The sequence below is a fragment of the Quercus suber genome, unplaced genomic scaffold (genome assembly GCF_002906115.3).
Source record: "Quercus suber isolate HL8 unplaced genomic scaffold, Cork oak 2.0 scaffold_286, whole genome shotgun sequence".
Taxonomy (NCBI): Eukaryota; Viridiplantae; Streptophyta; class Magnoliopsida; order Fagales; family Fagaceae; genus Quercus; species Quercus suber.
In genome coordinates this window covers 166,336-175,378 of record NW_027069742.1, presented here as the reverse complement: position 1 = coordinate 175,378, position 9,043 = coordinate 166,336, and positions in this window count along the sequence as shown.

Genomic DNA, 9,043 nt, shown 5'->3' with positions numbered 1-9,043 from the left:
AGTGTTTTTTTATTTATTTATTTTTTCTTCTTGTTTTTCCTTGTTCCTTGTTGAATCTGGGAAATTATTTGTGTTTGCATCTGGGCAATGAAGGAACTCTTTACTTGCAAAACCAAACCCACTTGCAAAAAACTCTTTCTTCTTTATTATCTGTGTTCTCTAGATGTGTAATATTTCTTCTCCAAAGCATAAATCGAGTGTATTAGACTTAATTTCCATCATTGAAATCTACTCTAACAAACTTGAGATGCTAGTTTGCTAAAATGTTTAAAAAACGTGCTAAGTTGCCAAGTAATGAAATTGTTGCTAAATTGATGCTAAATGGCGGAAAAAAAAAAAAAAAAAATCCTAGATACATGAACTTATTGCCGCCCTTCCCCATTTTGACCTCAAAGTTCGTGTTTATTAGGATTTTCTTGAATAAGAATTGTCAATAGCTTACGTGGATTTTAATAGCATTTGAGATTGATTATATATATTGTTACGTGCCTCAAAATCTATGAATTTTGTTAAAAATATGAACAAAGATACAAAAATTTTGCCTCATATTTGTAAAGACATTCTAAGCAAAGGTAAAATGCAAGCAAATTTATTGATCTATTTTTGTTTTAATATTATTATTATGTTCTTGTTTTATGTTTTTGGTTGATTTCTAGGGATGCTAAGCTCATTAAGATGATAGGGTAGAGTCAGAGTGTTATGTTGTCAAGTTCTGATAGACATTGAAGCAGTCATTTGATGAGATTATATTGAGTTACTCATCCATTTATCCATCAAGAACATTATAGAACTGCATGTCATTATTTTAGTGCTTGTTTGGTTAGAGGGGAGAATGGAGAAGAAATAAAAGGAAAAGGAAATAGAGTGGAAGAGGCTTCTCTCTTGCTTGATGAGAAAGAAAAAAGAAGGTCCAGGTGGGAAAAGGAAAAATATTCATATCAAATTACCAAAAAAATATTTTTCAAAACATAAGAGGAAATAAGATTAAAAAAATGACGGAGATGAATACAGAAATTGAAATGAGTAATCTAGTACCAAATAAAAGTCACAACTTTTATCACAACTATCTTATGTGACAAGCTATAATTGGTTGGTTGTCACTTTCATGTGGATCTATTACTTTTTCTTCACCACTCACAGTTTGCCATATAAAATAGTTGTGACCAAAGTTATGATTGTTTATGTGCTCTTATAATTTTTGTAATGAAATGACAAACCACAATATCCCCCAATTCATTTTTTGGTGAAAATTATTAGAAGTTAGAACCTTCTAACGGACATCTATACTTGCGCATTAGGGGAAAAAAATCTATACTTGCAAAATTTGTAGGATGAGATTTTGGATGTGTTCCTAGGAACTCTAATTTTTGTAACTGTAATTTAATTGTTTAGGCTGATTTTGGTTATGCGTGGAGGCCCATTATCATCTACTCTACTCCTCCTTTGGGTTTGTATGAAAGAGTGAGATGGATTGGTCCATCTTGTGTTATTGTCTACTCCAACTTATAGAATTTTTTGTGCATTTTTTTTAATTGTTTTCTTTTATTTTGGGGAAAAAAAAAAAATCTAGAAACCCTTAAGAGTGGGATGCTTATAGCATGGGTCAAAGCATCAAGAGTCCTGAGTTCAACTAACATGTTTTTTCTTTTTTGATAACATATTGGGTCATTGTCTCTGCCTTGTTCAGTCATTTTATGGGCTTATCCATTATTGGGCAGCCCATCAAAGTTACTAGTTGCCTTTTTTTGTGGGTGCGCTCAAAAGCTTGTCCACTCAAAAGCTTGAAACTGATTTTTTGCAATGCAAAGGCATGCATTAGCATTGGCTCTGTATTAACTATTAAGTGGTAACTTAGTTTTAAGAAGTTTAATTCACAATTTTTTAAAGTGAATTCTTAATTTATTTTAAGTTGGTTTAAAAATATAAAAATAGACAAAAAAATCATCGGAAAAAAAAGAAAAAGAAAAAAAAGAAGAAGAGAGAATGTTATTCTTGATTAGACAAAAGGAGTTCCACTATCAAATAATTGCAATTATAAATTTATAATCACTATTTGCAAACTTGTATTTATTCATCGATGCACCTTTCATTGATATGATGTTACAAAAATAAAGTCTATCACATCAAAGTTACTGTGGGGCCAAAGAATTTGGCGACGCTGGTCCATTTCATAATGAGCCCAAGGCCCACTCTGAGGAGGAAGGAATGTCCGAAGACAAACGAAGAAGGTCCAAATTGCCGAGGAACATCGCCAAGGACAATCTTGTCCTTGGTCAACCAAGATCATGGAAGGGAAAAGCGGTACGCCATCAAAGGCAGCCTCCCAGAGCATTCCAAAGGACGAGTGCAATGGGCCAGCCATGAGAGCATGGTGGAGGAGCAATTCAAGGAGAAACTATCACCTCCGCATTAAATGCTCACAACTAACGTTCTGGGCGCATTGATGAGGAAATGACTCCTAAACAGTGCTACCTCAGTTACCGCAACTCACAGAACGCCAGAGAGGGCATTTGATGGGACAGACACTCAAGTATAGGCTTGGATAATCAACAACTGGAAGGTCAAGATTATTTAGAGAGGACTATATAGTTGGAAAAACCCACCATAGAGAGGGGTGGCTAGAAAAAGGGAGAGAAAGGATTATGGCGATCTTAAGAACTCTTGTAGCCATTGTCACCCAACATATATACAGGAGTAGAGCTCCTTGGATTGTGCTGAGGACAAAATTCCTTTGATAAACTTAGCTCATTTCTGTTTGATCAACATAAAAACTCATTTTAACTGTTATCCCTCACTAAAGCCTAGCTCTTCGGCCCACTCTCTACAAATTCATTGTATTGGGTTCACTGGGCCTAGATCCCATTCATTTTTGGGCTTGGTCCGAAAATCCAAACCCTACAATTTTCGCCGTCTGTGGGAAGAACTTGTATGATAGTAAGTGCAATGGGTAGTTAAGATAGGATCAGGCCCTCATCAGCCAAAGTCCTTGAGGAAAGCCATTATGGTGGCCAGTTTACTATGCGAGTAAGACACTACATGAGGCACACACTATTGTCGTCCTAGCTCAGCTTTTGCTCAGGTCTATACTTCGAAACGTGGATTATACGGGGAGGATTGCTAAATGGGGGACAGTTCTAGGGGCTTCTGACACTAAGTACGTGCCTCATACCTCTGTCCAGGGTCCGATCCTCTTGAATCTGGTGACTGAGTTCACCGGACCTCCATTAGAGGAAGGGGCAGTAACACAGAGAGATTCAAGGAGGCTCCGTGGCGGGGCTAGTTCTGGAAAGTATATGTTGATATCTTCTAACCTACTGAAGTGGTTAAATGAAACCTTAGCTATGACGGGTCCTTGGGCCTCCTACTTTGGGGGAACTAACACACACTAGCAATTATCTAAGTGTTGGACAGAACCAATGTCTTGCATGGCTTCTCAGACCATAAACCTATGGGGAAACTAATAACTTTTGACAATTATCTAAGTGTTAGACAGAACCAAGGTCTTGCATGGTCTTTAGACTCAAACTTATGGAGAAACTAACAACCTTTGACAATTATCTAAGTGTTAGATAGAACCAAGGTCTTGCATGGCTCCTCGGACTATAAACCTATGGGGAAACTAATGACTTTTGACAATTATCCAAGTGTTAGACAGAACCAAGGTCCTGCATAGTCCTCGGACTCAAATCTATAGGGAAACTAACAACTTTTGACAATTATCTAAGTGTTGGACAGAACCAAGGTCTTGCATGGCTCCTCAGACCACAAACCTTTGGTAAACTAAAAACTTTTGGCAAGCACCTAAGGGTTGAATAGAATCAGGGTGTCGTACGGATCCTCAGACCATATGCTTCGGGAAAATTAATGCTATTACATCTCTTTACAAGTGCTTAAACAGAGCCTAAGGCATGCCTGGATCCTTGGATCAGACGCTTAGGGAAAACCGACGCCATGACGTCATTATAAATGTTGAACAGAGCCTTAATGCACGATGGTCCCCTCGGATGACTTACTTTAAATCCAACACCCTTTCATGGTTGCACAGTTTGCATAATAGAGCACATGGTTATGTTCTTGATTATTCCTACATAGTTAGCTTATTTAAGGTTAGCAGCCGGGTGCTATTGTCGGTTTTGTTAAAGTTAGGGTGACAACTTTTTGTTACCATCCATAACACCAGTTCCAAGTTTGAAGGGAAAAATAACAACACACACATTAAATAATTACTGTAGAAAAAAGAAAAAATTCATAAAGTAAAAAGTGCAGCCCTTTTTTATTAAATAAAGGAAAGGTACATCATACACCAAATGGCTGAGGTAGGCTTGTTTTAAAGCTAACTATAATAGGAGAGGCTGAGGTAGGCTTGTTTTAATGCTAACTATAAAAAGAGAAAGCTCGTGAGAATGGTAGATTCGCAATCTTGTCCCAGTAGCAATCGAGCCAGTATGGGTGGTACCAGCGATGAGAAAGAAGAAGAGGCGGAAGCGCCTGATGGCCCCGTCCTAGGATGTTCCCTTGATTCTCTCCCAGTTTCATGATAATTAAGCATTGGAGATGGCAACACTCGAGCATCAACCGTTCGGCAATCTTACAAACCTCCATCGATGTCCTACCATCAAGGTGAGACCCAAACTTTGTCGCACCGAAAGTCTGATACGATCTATGCCTGCTTCGGTTCTTGGCTAAAGGAGGAGGGTCTTCTTTCTTGCTCGGTTGAAAGGTAGGAACATCTTTGGCCTCTGCTTCCTTTGCCTCAACTACGTTGTCTAGGATCTGGGCGACATTCTTGGTTCCTGAAAAGGGTTTGGCTTCCTTGCCCTTGCCTTTATCTAGGGACATCTTATTTCCTAGGCCTTGATCACGATCTTGGCAAGGTCCTTGGAAATGCCTGAAGAGTTGGGAACTTGAAGTTCCTACCGAACTCGAGGATTTGTAAATGTGAAAGAACAATTCCCCCAGAGTGCCTTATATAGAAAGTGAAATCTAGTGGAAATTAATTTGCACGAAATTCAAAGAAAGAGTTACAAGCGAAATAACTCTTGCCCAAATTCCGAAGAAATCCTCAACCATTAGATCCGCGTTGCTTCATAAAAGTATTAATGAGGGTGCACTCCGTATACCGAAGTGATAAGGCCTTAAAATGTATATTTGTTATATATTTATGTGGGCGTTATCTCCTTATTACTATGCTTAATTTGCATAATTAAGCCATGATTTACATTAGTCCATATTATTTATCTTTACATAATTTCTTGAATAAGATGCCATTCATTGTGTGTAATTTTCTACTTTTAGGAAATCATGTGAGAAAGATGAGTTTACAGGAATTTGTGAGAGAATGGGAGCCAAACTAAAATTAAAGTGGAGCTAAAGGACCATTCCTAAATGTCTAAGGAGGTGCAGCTAGAGTGTTTGGATTATCTAACATGATTGGAAGCTTCAAATAAGGAAAGAAATCAAAAAGGCAGAATCTGAAAAGGAAAAATCTGATTTGAGTACTGATCAGTATTTTAGGTCTATCTCTCTCCTCAAAAATCCAATTGACATAAGACTAGATGGGTTGGAACCATGACTTAAATATCTACAACTTTCCAGTTTTGAGTTTTTCGAAATTCTCAATTTTTGAAGGCTGAAATTAACACAGAAGTTACTGTTGTAAACCTGGACGGAAATTAAACTAGTGAAAATTTTTATTTTCTTTAGGACACTTAGACATTAGGGTTCTGAAAGGGAGGCAGTGAGAACGAATTTTGGGCAGAGAAAATCTTGTATTTTCCTTTCTCTAATGGCAGCCTAAACTCTTTGCTAGGGCTAGGGAGTTATGTTTCTTCTATTTGGTATGAATATTCAATGTGATTCTTTCTAGGATTTTATCCACAACATATTTGATTGTTCAATTAGATTTCTTTTGATGTATTAGTTTTTCCATACTTTCAATAAGTTCAATCATGTTTTTCTTATTGTTTAGATGAATTTCTAATAGTTTCAAATAGAAATCAGGTTTTAAAGTGAATGGGTTTTTCTGAAAACCTTTCTAACCGCATTATTAATCGAGATTATTATGCGTTCTTGAATTGTCTCAGTTCAACCGAATCATAAGTTTTTAATTATATAAGAAAAATCAATTATGAAATATATAATTTCTTAGATCACAAAGAATTTCATATCGATATAGGGAAACACCCCGATGCCTTGGTATTTATATTATTGATTTAAATCAGTTTTTATTATCATTCTTGTTAACAATCACCAAGCAAAAATATTTTTCTTCTTTACCCAAATTTTTTTTTAATTATATTGTCTTTGAATCTATCTTGCTCCTTGTAGTTCGACCTCGGTACTCCGAGAATTATATTGCTATGATCTCTTGCACTTGGGAGTGAGCAAGCACAAAGCGCCAGAAATGTGCCTTGGATAGGTGAAGAAACTTAGGTGTTGACGAAAGACAAGACTTGATAAGCCGTGACAAAGACCCGAGGACATCAAAATCCTCATCTTCATCCGAGGATTCGGACAACAAGATTTTGAGGGGCTATTGTGGGGCTATAGAATTTGGCGACCTTGACCCATTTCATAATGAGCCCAAGGCCTACGCCGAGGAGGAAGGAATGTCCGAGGACGAATGAGGAAGGCCCAAATTGCCGAGGAACATCGCTGAGGACAATCCTGTCCTCGGTCAACCAAGATCATGGAAGAGAAAAGCTGTACGCCATCAAAGACAGCCTCCTAGAGTATTCCAAAAAGAAGGACGAGTGCAATGGGCTAGCCATGGGAGCATGGTGGAGGAGCAATTCAAGGAGAAATTGTCACATCTGCATTAAATACCCACAACTAACGTTCTGGGTGTATTGATGAGGAAATGACTCCTAAACAGTGCTACCTCGGTTACCACAACTCATAGAACGTCAGAGAGGGCATCTGATGGGACAGACACTCAAGTATAGGCTTGGATAATCAACAAGTGGAAGGTCAAGATCATTTAAAGAGGACTATATAGTTGGAGAAACCCACCGTAGAGAGGGGTGGCTGGAAAAAGGGAGAGAAAGCATTATGGCGATCTTAAGAACTCTTGTAACCATTGTCACCCAACATATATACAGGAGTAGAGCTACTCGGATTGTGCTGAGGACAAACTTCCTCTGATAAACTTAGCTTATTTTTGTTTGATCAACATAAAAACCTATTTTAACTGTTATCCCTCACTAAAGACTAGCTCTTCAGCCTACTCTCTACAAATTCATTGTATTGAGTTCACTTGGCCTAGATCCCATTCATTTTTAGGCTTGGTTCAAAAATCCAGACCCTACAGTTACTGTCAAATTTGTCAAACCATGGAAATGTGAATAGTATTGACTAAGTAACATCTAATTTTAGACTATTTACACCATTGGTTTGCAAATTATAAGCAAGAATTTTTTGGATATAAAAAAATGTGTTGTGTATATACTTAGACACGTGTACCCCAAGTGCATTCATTTTTCAATTGGAGTTGTTGAGGAGATTGACTTTTTGAAATTTAGATGTTAATCTCATAAAAAGAGGCTAAATGTCACTAGATCATATGATCATAGGAAATGCTAATGAATGCCCTTAGGGCATTAGTTAATAATTCATTTAAAGAAAGTTTTTATGGGAAAGGAAAAAAAGTAATTAATATTTTGACAGCTTTTCATTTCCCATAAAAGTTATGTCAAAACTTTCTTAAAATGGATTGTTAACCAATGCCTTTATGGCATTCATTAGTATGACTCTAAAATCATTTATCTCAATTAATTTTAGGTAAAAATGAAGAAGTCAATATGCAAATAATTCTACTCAAGCTAGGGTAGTCCCTAGCTTGATCTACCCAACATAATATTCTCACACTAAACCTCAATCATGGAGTTGAAGCACTTATTGCCTCCCCTCTCCCATTTTGACCTTGAAGTTCATGTCTATTAGGATATTCTTGAATAAAAGTTATCAATATCTAATGTGGATCTAATGGCATTAGAGATCGAGTCCAGTTATATATATTTCTTATTTGTTACATACCTCAAAATCAATTGCTTAAAAAAAATGAACCAAGGTACAAAAATTTTAGCTCATATTTGTAAATACATCACAAATTTATTGATCTATTTTTCTTTTACTATGCTCTTGTTTTGTTTTTTGGGTTGATTTCTAAGGATGCTAAGCTCGTTAAGATGATAGGGAGAATGCGATGTTGTCAAGTTTTGAAGCAATCATTTGTTATATAGGCTTGAGAGCGGCTATCTAAATGATGAGATTTACTGTGGTCACTCATTCATCCACCAACATCAAGAACATTATGTCATTATTTTAGTGCTTGTTTGGTGAAAGCCAAAATTGAAGGAAATAAAAGTAGGACATGGAGAGTGGACGAGGCTTCTCTCTTTGAGAAAATGGAAGAAAGGAAAGGAGGGAAAGGGAAAATTTTCTACTCAAGCTTACCATAATTTATTTTTTCAAACATAAGAGGAAAATAAGATTAAAAAAAAATGAAGGAAATGAAACAATGATGAAATTATGGACCAAAACATAGTTAGTCCTAGGCCCAACCCACTAAAACCGTGAACTAGAGCCCCTATTAGAGAAAGACCTCCAAAAGTTGGGGGCAAGAAGTTATTTTTTGGGATAATTACAGATTACTCACCTATGGTTTAGTCCAAATTTAACTTACCCACCCGTGGTTCATTCCGTCTATGCTCCGTAACCCACCTCTAATTTTTCCGTTACTCTAACACATTTCATTAAAAAATCAAACAAGAAATTAGATTAAACACTCCTCTCTCACAACAAAACATGAATAACATAAAGAAGTTTCACTTCAATTTTTTGGTGTGGTGGTTGAAAAGGTTGATGATGAGCCACATATGAGCCACACGGATCAGCATATCAAAGATAGAAGAAAAGTAGGTTGCTTAAAAGAGGAATCATGCGCCCTTCTTGACAAATACAAATTTTTCGAACCTCAACATCCACATCTGTTCAATCACCAATTTCCAAATTGCGAAGATAAAGATCCAAGCTGTATTCACAA